This window comes from Poecilia reticulata, chromosome 3, assembly GCF_904066995.2.
Source record: "Poecilia reticulata chromosome 3, P_reticulata-male-v2, whole genome shotgun sequence".
In the NCBI taxonomy this organism is placed as follows: domain Eukaryota; kingdom Metazoa; phylum Chordata; class Actinopteri; order Cyprinodontiformes; family Poeciliidae; genus Poecilia; species Poecilia reticulata.
In genome coordinates, this window is record NC_088832.1 from 32,513,752 (window position 1) to 32,534,521 (window position 20,770).

Genomic DNA, 20,770 nt, shown 5'->3' on the forward strand with positions numbered 1-20,770 from the left:
TTTCCAGACATAAGATAACATAAACTTATTGCCAAAAAAATGGCTAGATAGTTTTCTTAAGTGCTTAGGGCAGTGATTAGAAGCAGTTGAGAACCAAATGAAAATAGAAAAACAAGGAAAATTCGAGGTTAAAGTACCAGCTTTTATTATGAAACCAAACCTTAATACATAATTAGAACTGCAACTAATTATTATTTTAGAAACTGACTCTGTCAATTAATTGATTAACCATATGGAAAATGTGACATTTCATTTAACCACTGTAAATGTGTAAATATTGACTTCAGTATTCAATAATAGAGATGCATTAAGAGATATAAATAAAAAATTTTTTTTAATATAAGAAAACAAACTTTTTATTGCCTAAAATGCAACATGGCATTCCTTTAGTAAATCCAAACCAGGCGAAACTAAAACTGATATTTGAGGAGTTTTTGCTAAAACATATTTACACAAAAAGGTGTTTTTATCTTAAATGTAATATGTATACACTTTTTGTAAGGTCCTGGGTTAATTACTGCTTTGTACACTCCTGTTAGCGATTAATCGACTACTAACTTAGTTGACGATTATTGCAACAATGGATTAATCACGATTACTCCGATTAATTGTTTCAGTGCTGTAAATGTTTAGTGAAACAATTGTAAGTTAGGTTAAGAAGCTGTTTCTTTAGCTCTGTCCTTCCAGTGCTTGTTTCTGAAAATCAGTGAGAGTGGAAGGAGAAAATCGCAGTTGGATGAAAGGAAGTCACCAGGTCAGCCAGAGAAGGCTGAACTTGCAAACACAGAGACTCACCCAGAAAAACAGAGCGACAGAACAAGGGCAGAGGCATCGGATCAAAGATGACGAGCTCGACAAGCTGGAGAGACGGAGGAGGAGAAGGAGCAGAGGGAAGAGGAGGAACAGTGGAGCAACCAGGAAAGCAAAAATATGGATAGACAGATGAAATGGATAAGACAAAAGGAACAATCCACACTAAAATATTTAGATGCATGCATTGGTTCAGTTTGCTCCTTTCGGTAAATGTCTCAGTGTTCATGAATTACAACAAGACAAAACATACACAGACAAACACACATTCCTTTTTTCAGCCAAAGAAAGTATTGGTTTGCGTTAGATTTGAGTAAATTACTAATTACTCAGCTTCTAGGCACCATAAATCTCCAGCAAACTTCCAGAAAACTGCAAAGCAGCTGAAACACTGAGATCCTTTAAATGGAGACTGAAACCCCACCTGTTCAGAGTTGTTTTCAAACATAATAAATTTTACATCGACCAACACATTTGATGTGTATTGATGATTTTGGTGATGCCACTCAATAAATGTAATGTTTTTTTACTAGTTTCTCAATTGTGGACTGAATGGTGTTTAAGACTTTTTATTTTTGTGTTCTTATGATGTAAAGCGGCCTGCACAGTGGCACAGTTGGTAGAGCTGTTGCCTTGCAGCAAGAAGGTCCGGGTTCAATTCCCGGCCCCGGTCTTGCTGCATGGAGTTTGCATGTTCTCCCTGTGCATGGTGGGTTTTCTCCAGGTACTCCGGTTTCCTCCCACAGTCCAAAAACATGACTGTCAGGTTAATTGTCCTCTCCAAATTGTCCCTAGATGTGTGTGTGCATGGTTGTGTGTCCTGTGTGTCTCTGTGTTGCCCTGCGACAGACTGGCGACCTGTCCAGGTGACCCCGCCTCTCGCCCGGAACGTTAGCTGGAGAGGCACCAGCACCCACTAAGGGACAAGGGTGTAAGAAGATGGATGGATGGATGATGTAAAGCACTTTGAGTTTGTTTATATGGCACAGCTCAATGCACTAACTGAAGAATTTTCTCCTTTCTGTATTTTGCTCACAATTCATCGCTGCATGTGATGTTTTTAATTAAATCGTGGAAATATGGCAACGTTCAGCGAGCAAACTGAATCTGTTGTGAAAAAAATCTGTTATGGAAATAATTTTTGTTTCACTCTACTGTACATTCATGCATACTTTTTGATCTGTCAGAAAAAGTCAGAAAAAAAACAGATTTGAACAACAAAATCTCCTGCAGTGACTGGAAAGCAAAAATATCTAAACTGTACATTTAAAATCGATCGCTTCTTGTAGTTGTATTATCATTAGCAGTACAAATGCTAAAACAGGGACCAATGCCGCCATTTTGGATGTCGCAGTTTTAACGCAGAGGAGAAAGTCTTACTAAATCATCATTTACGGTATTTGTTAATTATTTGAATAGGTGTTTCATTACGATTAATCGTGATTACTCTGATTAATCATTTCAGCCTGATGTGTTTACTACTACTTTAGTTGACTAGTTCAGGAATAAATTAATTACAATTAATCACAATAAATTCGATAAATCGTTTCAGTCAGATGTGTTTTAGTCAATTTATAGTTGACGATTATTTCAAAAATCAATAACGATGAATCACAATTACTCATGATAAATCTGGTTAATTGTTTCAGCCTGGTGTTTGTTAGTCCAATTATAGTTACCGATTAATTATAATTAATCACAATATATGTAATTGTTTCAGCCTGTTGTGTTTTAGTCTATTAATAGTTGATTATTTTAGTAATCAATTAACTACAATTAATCACGATAAAGCTGATTAATCATTTCAGCAAAATGTTTTATGGGAAATGTTTTGCTTCAAAATGCAACACAACTATTTTTTAAAATTTGGCACACTACAGATCAGAGAAGTATGTCTTCTATCTCACTTTGTTTTTTCTAATTAAGAGGAAAATGACACAGAAAGTAAATTTAGCACCTTTGCAGAATATTTATTGTTAAATATGTCTTCAGTATTTTCTCGTCAGCAATCATCTGAGTCTGATTTCCTGTTTCAAACCTGATCAGCGGTTGTTGCTTTGACTTATACAAGCTCCTACATCTTCCTATGGCATGTGTGTGTGTGTGTGTGTGTGTGTGTGTGTGTGTGTGTGTGTGTGTGTGTGTGTGTGTGTGTGTGTGTGTGTGTGTGTGTGTGTGTGTGTGTGTGTGTGTGTGTGTGCCTGGTGCAGTAGTCTGGGATGCGTTTCATTGTCCTGCTCCCTGCTGTGAAAGTTGATAGGGTTTCCCACTGAGATCGTGTGAAATGATCCTGGCAAGTTATTTGTGTGTGAGACGGAGAGTCTGACTTGGTGTGTCGCCGCGGCCGCTGTGTGTTGCACCCGTGCGTTTTCGTGAGGGAGGAAGCAACTGATTGAAAGCCCAGGCAATGAGGACTCATGCTGCGGCTCTTATTTTATCTCACAACTGCTTCAAAACCCATTTGATTGTTGCTGTGTGACTCGATTCGGTGTCTGTCAATTTTTCTGCACTCTCGTACAGGTCAGATATCCCTCTCATCCACGCTGTAGAGCAGGGGTGGAAAACTCATCTTCATTTGGGGCAACATCGGCATCGTGAACATACAGAAAAGGGTTAGTGCCAAGAAGAAAAAAGAATTCAGATTTTTTTTAAACTCTTAGAATTCTCACTTTAATCTCATTTTAATCTCAAAATTTTGATTTTTCATTTACAATTCTGAGATTAAAATTGTAAAAAAAAAAATTCAAGTCAGAATTTTGAGATTCAATTTTCAAAAGATAAAAAACAATTCTTAGATTACAGTTACAATTCTGAGATCAGAGTCATAATTCTGAGATTAAAATCTGAATTTTATTCAATTTTTTTTGTGGCACTAACCCTCTTCCGTATAAATAATCTCAAACGGCCGGTTCCTCCAGAATGTATAACATTGAAGCTTTATCTGCATTCCACTTTACTTCCAAATCTTAACTATTTAATATATTTTCAAAACGAAGTAATTTGGCTTGCCAGATAAAATACATAGACACACTCGTATTATTTTGAAGTTTATGTGACCCTATTGAGCCTATGGAGTCAGAAATGAGTATATGATATATATGATTATTGTAAACAAACCTATACGAATCTCTAAAATTAGGCTGAAATTCAGTTTTTTAGAGGAATTTGAAGCTATCTGTGCAACAGGAGGAATGAGGAGTCTTTCAACAGATGGTATGGCCCCCACTGAGGTCTGATCTCACCATCCTGGAGTCAGTCTGGGATTACACTGAGAGACAGAAACAAACCAGACAGCCTAAACGGCTGCAGCGGCTCAGCTCTCTAAGCTCCCTCTCATACCGCAGTGATCTCACTTGATTTGGGAAGGAAGGGCCTTATTTCATATTCCTGAAACACACATGGCAACAAAAAGAAACACTGGGCAAACTGGTGTGCATTAATGATTTATATGCACTAAAAGCACATGAGGAGTTAAAGAGCGGATGACAGAGCCAGTTTGAAAGAAACCAAGGGGATCATTACCACAGAAACAAAATGACTTTTATAGAGACAAAACTCCAGACCACCAGGCGCTCTTGGTATCTTTTGAACTAGTTTTAGTTTCAAAAAAGTTCTGCACTTTTTCTGAAAGTCACAGACTTTTATTCACAAATATATTTGGTACGCTTCTTAAAAGGGGCCTATTCACTATTTACAGGTTTTTATTCTCCCATTTTATTTAGCCCCAAACCTTAAAAAAAAAAACACCCAGCAGTTTTTTTGGCAATAAGATAAGGTTTTTTGGTGCCTGGAAAATGAGCCATTTCAAAATTCTATGAATTTTCAGACATTCCACAAACACTGCACCGTTACCTAGCAACCAGCAGAGTGCAACTCTACTGGGAGCAACACCAGCGGAGTTCCAGAACATTTGGTCAGTAAGACCAAACTAGGATATAAACTAGATCAGTGGTTCTTAACCTTTTTTGAGGTACCGAACCCACCAGTTTCATATGCGCATTCACTGAACCCTTCTGTAGCGATAAATAAAATATGATTTTCCCCCCCCAAATTCAAGACATAGGAGTGACCCAACTAGAGCCTAGTTGGGTCACCCCGAGATCACTAAGTCTTCTTAAAAGGTAGAGTCTATGAGAACAGTTCTTCAAAATATAGTCAGTGTTTTCAGCAAAGTTGAGCTGACTGTCCAGGAACGACCCAGGGCAGGGGCGGAGCTATAGGGGAGGCTGGGGGGCGGCTGCCCCCCCCCCGAACCGGGCCGGATGGGGGCTCGGGTCTGGAAGTGCCAGGGAGGGAGGAATGGTTTCAAGTTGCTTAACTGTCTGATTGTAGTGCGCCCTCACCTGTTGAGAAAGGTGTATTTAATGTTAAAGTCTACAGTTTCAGTTTCGTCCCCCCCACTCAACAGTTTCCAGCAGCTGATGCACGTAAGGGGCCCGGTGATTCGTTAGGGGCCTGGTAGTTGGCCCGCCCCCCGGCCCGACGCTGACTTGTTCCGCTAGTGACCGAAGGTATTCAAATTTGCCACAGTTTTGCCACAGTTTCTCTCGAAGGTTTTGTTTAGGTCATTTAATTAGCTCTACATTCTTAAGAGAATGAAAAATTACTAAAAAATAATAAAGACTTTGCGGTATTCTGATTTAGTAATGTAATTATATTAGTTGTGTTACCACCCCCACGCCACTAGAGGCAGTAGCAACCCCGAAAATATGCTACTAAGGAGCAGATTTAGAAGTACACCGAAAGCTACAGAATTTGGTAAAAACTGTGAGCTTTGCTGAAGTAAATAAAGACACAAGTTGAAATCCATGCTGAGAGAGGAGCTCCTTCAATCCGGGCTCCTCCGCAGCTCTGATTGGCCCAGGTTAAGAACCACTGAACTAGGCCAAAAATACTTTAGTGAGAGATTTTCTTTAGGTTAATTTTCTTCTGGTTTGTACTTTGTGTAACTTGATGTCTGTTTTGAGACGCTGGTTAAATAGTCCCTGTGCGTCTGTGGAGGGAAGCGGATGGTGTTTTCATGAGGCTGGACGTCTTTCGGGGCGTTTCGTAGAGTGAATTGGCTGCAGAACGAAGCCGGAGTTTAGAGCACAGAGTCGGTGAATTCATGTTTTATCTTCTGTCACGGAGCTTTCAGTGCCCAGCTCCGCCTTTCGCTGATTTACTGCCACGCTGTCGCCACACTGAGGGACTTCTGGGCGTGTGTGTGTGAAACTGCAGCAGTGAGTGTGAGAACATAAAGTATGCATGGTGAAGGAATTACCTTCTGAAATATTCAATTTAATTCAAATATTTCCCGGTATTACCAATTCAGATGTGCAAAATGTAATTTTAGCCATGAAGTGAAGTCATGACACACTCAAGGAATTTAATGTGATTTTACGCTAACCTCAATGTCAGAAACTTGTCTTCTGTTTCATAACAGTGCATTTCAGTTATTGTACGATTAATGAGTTTCAACCAACCTTTTATTACAGTGAAGGACAGAGGGACGGACTGTAGCAATGATGTCACCCAGACAAAAAAATGCTACATGGCAAATAATAGAAAAGCTACAAGGACGCAGTGACAGCCGCCGCAGTGGTTTTACTGGGATTAGCTCTCAAATAAAACTAACTCTGATGGAACAGAGGGGGGAGGTTTGGGTCAGGGTTTTATGAAATGTTCATTTTTCTATTTAAGCTTTCTGCCTCAAACGCTTCAGATGCACAATATAGTTCACAATTCATGATTTTAATGTAGATCTCTAAGCATTTTTCACCTGTACGCTGCAGAGTAAAAGTTCAAGTCATTTACTCTCCAGTGAAAAGACATTTGTCTTCATGAAAGAGGGAAAAAAAACCTGTTGACTTTTTTCCTCAGAATTATTTTGTTTTGACGTTTTTAATCAGAATTCTGATTTTTTCCTTCTCAGAACTTTTTCTCAGTTTTTACTTTTTTCAGAATTAAATTTTTTTTAAATCAGAATTTTGATTTACATCCCTAAAATTTTACTTATTTTTCAGAATTCTGACTTTTTTTCCTCAATTTATTTTCTTAATTTTGACTTTTTTTCAGAATTTCTATTTTTTTATCTGATTAAAACTTTTTTTTTTCCCGGTGGCCCTAATCTCCATGCTAAGTACCCCTTTGGATTATTCACATTTTGCCGAACCTCAAAGTATTGGGGGGGAGGAGGGGGATACATTTGACAAGTTTCTAATGCAAATATCTCAGTAAATATATAAGTACTTTTCAGCAGGATACAGGAGCTTGTTTTAAGTCAATAATTCCTTCATACTGACTAAAATAGTACTACTAGTTGGAAGATTATTACATTTATATGGAAAAAATGAAATTAAAGTGAAAGAATCTGCTAGTGGAAACAGTACTTTTTCAGTAATATTAATTACTGACTTAAAACAGGCTCCTTTATTGTGACGAAAAGTTACTGTTGAGTTTTTTTTAAACTGTATTAAGACATTGACACCAAAACGTAGACCAAAAATACTCTGTACGATTTTGTGTTGTTGCAGTTTACACAGTGCATGTATCTGACTATGTTTTTTAATCAATATTAAGGAATCACTGATTTAGAAGGAGCTCTCATGTCTTGCTGAATAGTTACTTCTATGTTATTTTAGTAATTTTTAAAGTCTAGGAAGATATTAGCATGAGAAACTATACACTAATGCCTGGTAATATGTTGTAGTTTTGCAGTGCAATTTTAACAGGAATGATTCTTCAGGTTGGTTGTATTCCATATTTTACACATTAAGCTATATTTCTGTACACCTGCTGCATCTAAGGCGGTTTTCTTCTTTAGGTTTTTGCTTCCTGACTGCATCTCAGTGTGGCTTCCTCAGCCAACATTCGCTCTTCCTCTCTGGTTCCCAGTGAATCAGATCGACTGCCCAGCCCCCATGAAGAGATTACACAAATTTATGCAAAGCCTGTAAATGATTTATAGTGCGCAGAGCAACAAAGGCCTTTTTTTACAACACAGAGGACAAGAAGAGGAGCGAAAAAGCAAGAGACGCTGCGACCAGCAGACATCCGTCACCTAAATCCATCAGCACTGCAATGTTAGACAAGCATAAACATGCAACAGAGTTTAAAAACCCAAATATGAGGTAGTACTTTTATTCAAAATGAAAGGAAGGTGCATGGTTCTCTTTTTTCCTTCCACACAGGCAGCAGTGACGGAGCTCCATTCAAGAGCCACAGCACTCAATGCTGGCCTTGGGCTGCATTTACAGGGAGCTTTTAAGCACTAATGTCTTGAGTTCAGCTGAAAAAAAGAAATCAGCGTACGACTACATGTGCATGCAGATTTGTCATGTGTGTCTACAACCTGTATGTTTGCATAAGTAGGAGTACTTTGTCGGAGGGAGGAGATAAAAGGCATAAATGTGTTTGAGCTCTTTACCACCTCCTGTGGCAGCGTCGCCCTTTCGCCCCCGAGGATCCAGCGTGTGTCTGGGTTTATGCACTATTCATAAAGTCGACTGCGTCACGGAGAAATGCTCTCATTATTCCCAGGCAATGATGGGATGTATTTGCTTTGTGGGCATTGCAGTGATGGATGTGTGCAACATACAGTAGATAATGTGTTTAGGTGCTAACGGAAAGGATGGCGGAGTCAACTAGAGGTCAGGTGTTTTCCAACTGTTCATATAAGATGAATTAAATCGTCTGTGTGATTGGGATAAATGTTTAAAGTGCTTAAATGTAATTCACTCTAACTCCCTAAACACACCATTTACTCATTTAAAAAATGAACTACATTTGTTTTTCAAAGGAGCAAATCCGTCCTACACAGGCGACTGAAGCTGTGTTTCCATTACACATGCGCAAAACTTTGTCAATATTCTGCAATGTAAAAAAAAAAAAAAGCAATTTCATTGTTTCGATTCAATAAGAGCTGAAATTAAATTCACGCGTGAGTAAGTCATTAAAAACGCACCACGCCATCATCTTCCAACTGCCTCCTGTCGTCTTCTTTGTATTTTCTGCCAGTAGTAACATCCTGCGGTTGATCACATAACTCGTGCGTATGAAAAAAGTGCTTACTTTGCAGTTTTTCAATACCGCTGAAAAAGCCACCTCGCCCTAACGGTTTTTCTAAACTGCCGTGTTTCCATTGAGCAAATTTATGTTTGTAATTCCAGTTTGTGCAATTGTATAGTCAATGGAAATACAGCTGCTGACAACAAAACTCGCACATTAAAATGGCCGCAAACAAATACGCAATTATACAACAGTACATCTTTGAAAAGCACAAGTAGAGCCTCCTGCACATCAACAACAATGCAGCAGGAGGTTTCTGGATGGTGAGTCAAGAACAAAACACGTGTCTTTTCCAGCAGCCATTACAGCAAATACAGCAGTAAAACCAGCTGACCAAATGTGCTAGAGCTTGGGCTTGGGTTCGGGTTGCTAGGTAACAGGGCTGGGCTTGGGTTCAGATAGGTAACAGGGCTGGGCTTGGGCTTGGGTTGCTAGGTAATCGGGCTGTGCCTGCTGATTTGCAACGTTACATTCTGGAGGTTTTTGAAATGGCTCATTTTCCAGACACCAAAAAACATGAACTCCATGCAAAAGCCCACCAGGTGTTTCATTTTAAGCACTCTGGGCTGGGTTCTTTTTTTAGAAGCAACTGAGACCCAAATGGAAGTTAAAAAATCTACAAAATGTGAATTTTGAATCCCCTTTACGACCCAGACAGACAACTGCTAAAAGAAGGACATGCACTGAAAACAGTCTGCATAATGCTACTCCTTTTGTCTCTGGATGCAGAAAGGAAGTTAAAATATAACATAATGTCATCTGAGGTCAAAGGTTGGGTGGAATATATCCAGGTTTTGAGGGAGTTTGTCCCCTGATTTCCCAGAAACCCCTGCTGGCTGTTGAATCAAAGGTTCAGGTCAGCGGTCGCCTCAGCTCCTGAAAACCACCATAGCTGACCAATGGACTGTAACCACCCTGCCTCCCCCCCAGCACATCTACCTCAGATCCATGGAGCTACCAGGTGCTGCGTCGCCCCCTCCGCTGTCCTCCCGGCCTGTCAACCCTTCTCCTGCATCCACCCCCTTTAACCCTGGCCTTCAGACTGCATTGTCTGAGTGAACAATGGAGTCATTGTTACCTTAAGGTGGTGTATTGTGAAGGTTGCGCACCAGGGGCTGCAGAGGTGACCCTGACATTGTGACTCAGTCCACCCGCGCCGAGCCTCGGAAACTCACTCACACACGGTCAGTGATTCCCAAACTCTGCTGCTCCGTCACGGCTTCGGGTCACAAGGTGACGAGCAGAAAAACAATCTTACATCTCACAGTACCGACCCAAAGTTCACACCGATGCCTGGACTATTCAAATAACAACATCCACTTAAAATAGACTTATCCTTCTGTTCTGATAGCGATTTAATAAAATCTAGTTAACAGGAATGGTAGTTCAGTGGACGATGCTATCAGAATTTGGTAGTTACATTTACGCAACTACATTTACTTCAGTAACTTTTTTGAAAATAAAAATTACTTTTAGGAGTATTTTCACTATGCTGTACTTTGAGTAATTTTATTGTAAGTATTGCTACTAGTCTTAGTGGAATAAATGTATGGATTTTTTTTACCCACTGAATGAAAAACAAACATGTTACATGTCCAACTCAAAAACATTTGAATTTTAAATTAAACTAAAGTTTTAAAGTTCTACCTCGTGGAAAAAAAGAAATCTAAACATTTTGTTTAGATTCAAAAGAAATCAATAGTTTATTAATATCTGTGACCCCTAAAATGTAATATTTTAGAAACAAAATACAAATAAAAATAAAAACTTGGGGATGTTTTTGTGGACAAAACTTTTCTGTTTCTATCTTAACCCACTTTCTGCTGCTCTGAACCTGAGAAGAACCTGATTGATTTTATTCGTGCAATCATGAATAAAGTGATGAAATAAACATGGCGGGTCTCCTAAAAAGAAGCGCGTCTCTCCTTCCAACTCCACTCCGCTGATCTGAGGGGAGTCGCAGTCTCACCAAAAGCCAGGGCAGCTACATGTGCTCAGAATAAAACAGAAAACGTGAGCAAAAGGTTTCCTCATTTCAAAGAACGATTTTGAGTTTTGAAATATCTCATCTCAACAATTTGATATTTTCTTCAGTTCTTTTGTAAAATAAGCAAATTGCGAGATAATAGCAGGAAATCCTTGAGATCTTTTGCTTTTAACTAGAAATATTTCACCTCTCACCCAGTTTTTTTTAAAACATGCAGTGATTAAAAGTAAAAAAAAAAATCCATCTTTTATGCTCATTTAAAACTGCTAGCAGCAGGACTCAGAATTGTTTCCCTGGAGAAGTGTTAATCAGTCTAATCCAGCTGCTGGTATCTCAGTCTGTAATGCTCAGGTGTCGATGGATCTGCAGGAATACCAGGTGATCACCTTACAAACACAAACTGCATCTTTCTGTGGGACAGAAACAGAAACAGATTCTTCTTTGTTAAACTTTTTCCAACTGGTTTGTGAGAACCAGTGCAGACCCTGGCATTTAGCTCGTAAAAAATATTATTTTTTTATTGCTTCCAAAGTTTCATGGTGTTAAAACCGAACTGAAAAAATGTCGAACACAGCAAAATACAGATGAACTATTCAGCCTTTTAGGTCACATGATTTACCATCACCTGCTCTGTGTCTCCGTCCGGTTTAGAAGCAACTGAGTGCTGATATGACGATGACATGAATGAGCCCGTAAAGACAGCAGGTGCAAGCGAGTTGCATTCTTTTTGCATCAGGTTGAAGCTGGTTTGATGCAATAAAAACAAGATTTTCCTTTTTAAAATGCAGAAATGCAGAAAGTAGGAGATGGATCACTGAAGCTAAAACGTGGAGAAACACATTGATTAAATTAATGTGGATTTCTGCCAAAATGTTTATCAACTTCAGTTTCACAAATTTTAAAAGGAAAACTGGAAAAAAAAAATCTGTTCAATGTCATGGCTGAAACGATTAATCAAATTAATGGTGATTAATCGATTATTCAAATAATCATGAACTAATTTAGTAATCAATCAATTGCCACTTAAGTATATAGACAAAAAAATGCTAATTACTGAAAATAACAACATATTTGGAGCAATAATTAACCCAAATCTGTAAAAAATAATAATACATACATTTTCCATTTAAGATATAAAAAATATCTTTGGCTGTGAATATGTTTTAGCTAAAACTCCAAAAATCCTAAAGTTCTACCTCATAAAAAAAGCTGAACGAATCGACAGAAACGCTTTACGGAGACGAAAGCTCAGAGATTCTGAATTGACCTGAATCTGAGCCACAACTAAAACGATTAAGACTCATCTTGATTAATCGATCATTGAAATAATCATTAACTAATTTAGTATTAATTGTTAAATGGAGTATACGGTAAAAAAAAGACATTTACTGAAAACCCTACATATTCAGATCATTAACCTAAAACTGTAGAAAAATGTGCACATTTTGCATTTTGCAACATAAAAACACATTTGTCTGCAAATGTATTTTACCCTAAACTCCTTGAGTGGTAGTTTTAGTTTCACCTGGCTCAGATTTACTAAAGGAATACTGCAACTGCATTTTTATTACTTAAAAAAGTTCGAGTTATTTGTTTATCTGCATCTTTTAATGCATTTCTATTATTGGATAAAAAATAGTCAAGTGGTTTAATGAAAAATCTGTAGAATTAGCCCTTTTTTATCCAATTAATCATCAGAATAATCAATAGATTAATCAGTTACTAAAACAGTCATTAGTTGCAGCAATAGTTTTTCCCAGCAAGAGTTTGAATTTGTGTCAGTGACAGGAATTGAAAGCCGTTTAATCGCTGAAGTTGGCACGAGAGCTCACCGCGGGGGCCGCTGAGGTCACGCAGGATGTAACGGATAAACTGGAAGGAGATGAGGTCTATAGCTAATTATAGCTCTAAAACAGTGGCCAGGTCAGCAAGGTCGAATGACATCACAAGGACACATTAGAGTATTGTAAAGAGACGTCTATTGAAGAGGACGGTGACCTCTGACCTGCAGTAAAACAGGTGATTAGCTGGTTTGAATCATCAATAAGTCACAACACAATTCTGTTGTTTTAGTCACTGCTATGGTCCTTGCATGTTTCAAATGCATGAACTCATGTTTAAAAGGATTGTTTTAAGCTTTTGCAGAGTTTTAAATTTTATGCAGAAAAGAAATATATATACATACAGCATGTATAAAATCAGCTGTGAAGTAAAAATCTGTCAAGACTATCACACTATCAAAGGAAGTGGGAAAAGGTTCACTGTAATCCTGGAAAGAGTGAAAAAATGTCAACAAACTGCAGAGTAGCAGATGCTGAGCTGGAGATATCACTCATCTTCATCTGGGATTTAGGAGTTCAGCCTTTAATCTGTGAAAAGTGGAGGAACGTCTGTTTATTTATTTTGTTTAATGACCTTGTCGCAGTCTGACTTTTCAATAGAAGTAAAAAATTAGAGGTGTTTCCTGTCTGGCCAAACCAGTTCATCCATCCAGCCATCTGTCAGCAGAAGAACACTGGAGAACAAATCTAAAGACGAGAGTTTAAACACCAAATATACCTTAATGTGCATTAAACGCCTGCGGAAACGTTCTCACTGCCACCACAGAAGCTAATATCTATAGTCTTTCTTATCCCTGTTGTTGGGGCCACAGCCAATCAGTGCCAAGGAAAATGAATGGCACTCCTGGATTGATTGGCTTCCAAGTAGTAGCATGTCAAGAAGCAGCAAACAATGCAAAAAACTGAGAAACCTGTTCCCGTCCTCGCCTGTGGGGGCGCTGAAGGAAACAACAGGAAAATCTCTGAAGAAGACACAGAGCACAACTTCCTTCTTCAGCAAATGTAGACAACAATGGAGTGGCGTCAGATTTTAGTGGTTAGTAGTAGGATCTCTGTTTTATATTTAGTAAAAGACCAAGAGTCATTTGTCCTAAATTGAACAGAGTCTACTGGACTATCAGGTGTGAAAACACCCTACAAACATGACAGAATCCTTCTTACGGGATGTATCTGAAAAAACAGGAGAAATTAATAAAAAGATATGCCTCCATTTGGCTTAACTGGCAAAGTCCTTCAATCTCAAGTCCAGAGAGACACAGAGTTCCAGATGGGGACCCATCAGATGCCCGGATCACAGGATCTCTGGGACCTGCCAGGGACATATGGGTGCAGAAGGCCTCTGATAAAACCTGGTGCCTGTCTCTGAAGAGCTCTCCAAGTCAGAGAAAGAAGCTTAATTATAGGTTAATCCTACAAAAGATTGCCAATGTACTTTTCGAGTCATAGAGACAGTTTGGAGCTAACTGGTTCAAACAAAATATAAATGTTAGCATAATCTCAAAATGATTAAATAAAATTCAGTCCTGAACATATTCATGCTACAAAGAAACTGCAAATGCCTCTGCAGAAAATGGTAATTTGAGAACAGGACTGTTGGGCACAGGAACAACGTGTTGACTGTGTCCTTCGTCTAACAGCCTCTCCTCTCCCCAGCCGCAGCCCCCCCGGGGAATTTGAAGCCCATCTTTAGTTTGGAGCTCATTAAGCCGATTATACTCGTAATCTCTCTGATGGCAGCCAGAATAAAGAAGTGCACACTAATAATTGCCAGCTTACAAGTTGGTTTGTTTTGCCCTGTTGACTGCTGAGACGGTAGACAGAACGCTGGGCTATCTGTTCTACGGTGGGCAGGTGAGCAACTCTAAACATCATTAGCTCTTAAAAGCATCGGGTTCAGGTGTTTAAGGGCGAATAATTATGTTTCTTTGAACAAGTTACAACAGGTCTATGCCTATATAAAACATGCTCATTACATTTTGTTCACAAAGTCACTCTTATATAGAGAGATTTCAGTCTAAATTCATAAAGAATTGTTTTAAGTCATCTTGTCTCCTTAAAGCCAAATAAGCTGCTGCTGGCCCCTAACTCAACGTTTACAATCACATGTGAAAATGGCTACAAACAGATCCGCAATTATATAACCATACATCGTTGAAAAGCAGGAGAGGAGCCTCCTGCACAATCAACAACAATGCAGCAAGTGATTTCTGGATGGTAGTCAACAACAAAACAGTCATCTTCTCCAGCAGCCGTTGTACAGCGCATCCAGCAGTAAAATCAGCCAAGCAAATCTTTACCAAATCTGGTGAAGTCAAGCCATCACTGTCTACAATAACTCACTGAAGACTTTGATTTAGTTACAATAAAAATTACTTTCCCTTTGAGATCAATAAAGTATTTTTGAATCTGAATTTGAAACGTGCTGGAACTCAGATAGGGTTGCTAGGTAACGGGGTTGGGCTTAGCTGGGGTTGCTAGGTAACGGTCAGTGCCTGCTGCTTTGTGACGTTACATTCCAGAGGTTTTTGAATCGACTCATTTTCCAGACACCAAAAAACATAAAAGTTATTGCCAAAAATTCTCTGGATGGATTTTTTTAAGCACCTGGGTTGTTTTTGTTTTTTGAAGCAGTAGAAACACAAATGGAAATACGAAACCGTGAAAACGTGAATTCTGCATGATAGGTCTCCTTTAACGAGAAAACACAAAATAAGACAACAGTAGAAACGGAAAATCTCACTATTATCTCTTTATTTCCCATCTTTCCTTCTCTCAGTCGCTTCTCATCACTATTCACACACACACACACGCACACGCACACACACACACACACACACACACACACACACACACACACACACACACACACACACACACACACACACACACACACACACACACACACACACACTCCTTTGTCTGTCTCCTGTCAGGAGGTTTGCAACATGACTGACAGCTCTGACACCGCCAATCAGCTGCAGCTCTGCAAGGTCACCCGCCATGTCTTGACCGTGATTGGCTGCAGTGCGTCTACCTGTCGCCTTTGTCTCCTTTGATCACTGCAAGTTGGTGGACATCTGTGTGTGTTGTGTTTGTGCGTGTACACTTGTAGAAATACCTACAGCATGCTCCTATCGCCTCACTTGGCAGGTTCCTTGATGTGCGTGTGCGTGTGTGTGTGTGTGTGTGTGTGTGTGTGTGTGTGTGTGTGTGTGTGTGTGTGTGTGTGTGTGTGTGTGTGTGGTTGCAGGAGACATAATGGGGTTAAGTTGGGAGGGAAAGGAAGGTGGTGTAAATTCAAACTGAGACAGGCTGCTAATGAAGCTAATTAAATCAGAGGAAAGTCAATTAAAAATGTGTGTGTGTCTGCTGAACAGATTTGGTGAGGCTAAGTGGCAGAACAGGGGTGTCTTTGGGAATCATTACTTTTTTTCATGTTTACTCTCCCACATACTGACACCACCAAGTCAAAATGTCAATTTAACCGACATTTAAATACATTCACTCATATTTTCAAAGAATTTTTCAGTCTATTTCAGTGCAAGACTTGTTTCCACAAATAAAATCCAGAGTAAACAACGGTCACTGATCAGAAGACAGAGTTAACAAGATGATTTCAGTATAAAACATTCTCAATCTACAAACTATTTGTTGTTTTACCATGACTTGGACAAATGGAAAAAGATAAACATGAAGTTTTGCTCAAAAAAGTTGGTTTGTCAGTTCTGGTCAGATGAGATGAAAATGTAACTTTTTAGTCAACGTGGATTTATATGACAGAAAACACACCACACCCTGAACACACATCCCTGTGGTGAAACATGGTGTTGGCTGCATCATGCCTTGGGATACCTTTCAGCAGGGTCATGGTAATTGGTCACAGGCGATAACATAACAGCTACAATAGGACGGTTTGTATCAAAGCATTTTCATGTGTTAAGAATTAAAATCTGATGCTCACAAATGGCTTCAGTCCCATTTAACTGAGGCTAATTTGTTCAGAAGTAGGTACAGACCTGCAGTTAAAAAAAAGGTATTTTCCTTTTCATCGTTTTTTTATTTACAGCCTTCAAAGCGTCTTCAGTCAGCCATGGGACTCTTCAGAGCGATTCGCTCCCCCGCCGCCAGATTCTCCCTGTGCCTCCGCTGCTGCCTTGACCTATCTGACCTCGCTCGATGACCTTTGACCTTTCCCCACATGATAAGTGTCTGCGACCTTTGACCTGTTTGGATAATTAAAGAGGCATGACCTCTGGGAGACTGCATTGGAAATGTGTCGTTGATGATTAGTATGTCAGTATGAGGTAAGAGGGTGGAAATAAACCGTTTTCTTTCTTCTTTTGGTGCAAATGAAATCCATGCAGTGGTATGAATGGTTTTTATGTTGCTTGTTTACTTTGTTATTTTTTGCCACTTTAACCAGTTGAAAATGTTTGCTGTTTGGATCTGAAATGTGATCTGATCCACTGTGGTTTCTGTGCAGCCGCTCATCAGTCCCTGTGGGACTGATGAGCATTAATATCCCCGGTTATTAATGGTCAGAAACCCAATTATTTCAATGCTACAACTTTTTAATGGCAATAAAATGCGAAAAGAAATATTCTGTGGTAAATAAAGACCAATAAATGTTAGCAGGAGAGGAAATTAACATGTTTTCTTTGATTCAACCTATGTAGGTGAGGATATAATATTTGTAAAGAAGATTTGTTGAGATTAAATGTTTTCAGGTTAAGTGAAACTTTGGTTTTGTTAAGATTTGTTTGGTTATCCATGACTCCCTGTTTTCCTGGGGTATTCATAAGTATGATGTGGCAAAGAGAAGCGTTTCCCGGCAATAGGTCAATGCTTTGTGGGTTTGAGATTGCGTTTTCTTTTTTTGGTATCTGAAAAATGAGCCGTTTCAAAAACCTGATTATTAAGTGACATTCCACAAACACTGTTGCCTAGCAACCCCAGCAGAACTCCACCACATTTAGTTAGCTGGTTTTCAATTTGTATTCTATTCACTTTAGAAATACTTTATTGATCCTAAAGGAAAATGAAATGTTGTAGCTCATTAATTCAATAATCTTCAGGAATTATGTGTTAAATCCTGTTGTTACTGTATGTGTTACAGTTAATTGTTTCCTATGTGCTGTACAATGGCTGCTGGGGGAAAAAAAACTAGTTTTTTGTTGTGGACTCAACAACCTGAAACCATTTGCTGCATTCCTGTTGGTTGTACAGGAGGCTCCACTTCTGCTTTTCAAATGTGTGCGGTTGTATGATTGTGCATCTGTTGGCAGCCATTTTCATGTGTGAGTCGCGGGGCGGATCCAGCAGCAACTTATTAGTACTTATGAGACCCTAAAACAGCTCAGTCAGACTAAAATCTCATTATCTAAGAATGATTTTGTGCACAAAAAAATGTAGTGAACATGTGTCGTTATCTGAACTTGTTCAAAGAAGCATAATAAGTCACCTTTAAGAGGTGAATCTATTTGTTTTTGTTCAATTAGACCAAAACCGAGCTTCTTTGCTACACACATTCCAGACTAGCTATTTGCAAAACCCAGTGCACAAAGTAGCAAAAGCTATTTTCATAAAAGTTATTCGTTGATGAAAAAATTACCTCAAATTATTTTTTATAATTTTCTGTGGAGGTGTATGTTATTTATTAGCAGCAGTCAGACTCCCTGCTAATAAATAACATATTTATTTGTTAATTAAAACAAATAAATATGTTTTAAATGTCTATGCAGTGTCTATGTGTATGTCTAGGCAGTGCATACACAGGCAGTGCATGTCTATGCACTGCCTGATCCTCTGCTGGACTCTTTAGCAGAACGTCCTGGTGACAAATGGGGCGAGTCCATTTAATTTAAACAATTTATAATACTGAAAACTGCTGTTCCACAAACTGAAGTATTTAGATGCAGCATTCCTGATTTACACTAAATGCACCTCTGATTTTATGCAGCTGGTCAGCACTGCCGCCTCACTAAAGGGTGAGGTTTAATCTTTGCAGACAACTGAAATTATCCAAATGAAAGGGATAATCATTATTTGATATGCATCAGTCTGAGAAAAGAAAAGATCAAAAACATATTTTTTTCAAAAGACTGAAAGATAACACTGGTGAAAGATGGTTAACAGTGACGTCTCAATGTTTTTCAACATTAAAGAACTGAATCTGAAGCAGAGAAAGAAGAGCAGTAAAATCTCCAAAGATGAAAAAACACAGATCTTCAGGAGAAGGTTACCTAATCTGCTACCACTTTACTTTCATATCAGTAAAAATTTAAATGCTTCTGTTTATTAAACCATTAGGGACACACTTTGTGATTTATATACAAGTTAGTACCTGCATATATCGTCACAAATATATGAATATCTAATCATCACAGGTACAGGTGCATCTCAGTAAGTTAGAGAGATAATTGGATTACTTGGATAATTTGATGTGATAAAGAAAAGTTGAGTGGAAAGAAAAAGTCAGACGGAAAATGTGCAAAAGGAGCAGAGATGGTAGCAGCACTGCGATGAGTGAGAAATTTTATTTCAAGGACTCATTATAAGTCAACATGTTTATTGCTGTTTCCAAATATCATGAATTTAGTTTAATCTAAATGTAGTGGTGATTTTTTTTTTGTTCGAGTTGTCTCCAGGACAGAAGATACTAGTATCATCTAAGTCTGGCACTTTGAATATTTAATTTCTATACAAATTAAACAATTTGGGGCTGAACACTCATCCCTGTGGCACCCCACAAGTTATTTTTAGCAATGTTACCTATTTACAAACTGTTTACTTTGTCCAGTGTAGCTTCTAAGCTAGTTTAATTGAACCCACTAATTCAATAGTTTCAAGCTTTTTTTTTTGACACACTAAAATAGCATGATTGATTCCAATCAACGAATCAATTTAGATCAATATCGACTGGTTTCACTGCAAAACTTCACCAAGTATCTTTCGTAAAGTTTCTAGTCCAAATATTTGAAATAACATAAAACTAACTTTTCAGCAAGATATACAATGAAAAAAGAAAACTGATCCAACGTTTAAAAAAACTGTGTATTTATTACAACTTGTTGTTAATTAAGTTATGTTAAACAAATGTAAATAAAGTAAGTTTAACAAATTTAACTGAATTACAAGGTAAGGTAATTTTATTAATATAGCACATTTTCAGTAACAAGGCAATTCAAAGTGCTTTACATGAATTAAAAGGAAATACAAACAAAATAATAAACCAAAGGAAAGAGCAAAAGAAGAAAAAGAATCTAATAATGTTGATCTAACGTGTATAAACTAAATGCAAATTAAATTTTTTCTTTCAGTTGGAGCTCCATTCTCTTTTTTCAGTGTAGGAGCTTGTTTTAAGTAAATAATTCATTAATATTGATTTAAAGAAAACGTAGTTCCACTGGCACTTATAACAAGACATTTCTCCCATGTTATAAGTGAAACTAATACTTTTTAAAATCAATATTAAGGAATTATTTACTTAAAATTAGCTTCTATTGGTTGCTGAAGGTCAAAGACATTTACACTAGACACTACACCAAAAATACTTGGTAAGATTTTATGTTTTTGCAGTGTTCACGATGTGCATCAATTGAAAATTTCCCTTTTATCAATGCTGCATATGATTTCTTCTCTAACTGCATCAATGACGCTGATGTTAATCTGTTTTCTCTGAAACCATGTTGACAGTTTTACTCCTGTAATAACGCAGTGTGCTGTTTATTTTCCATCTTCTCTCATTAAAAGTTTATTGTTTCCCTTAAAAACTTCACCTGACCGGTTTGGCCGGATGGAAATGCGCAGACAGTTTCCAAGGGGAGGATCGCGTTGGAGACGGTAACCTCAGGTCACCGGGTTAACCTCACTAAGCTGTAATTCATCTGACATTTTCACATGCGCTTAATTGCCGCTCATTCTATAATAGAGCACATTGTGCTCATAATGGCAGGAAATGTCAAGTCAGCTTTTAAAGGGGAGGATCTCTGCAAATTGCTTTGCTTTTAGATGAAAATATACACCTCCGTCCTCTGACGGGGCTCCGAGGCGGCTGTCGACTGTGTTGACACGTGTGATTTTT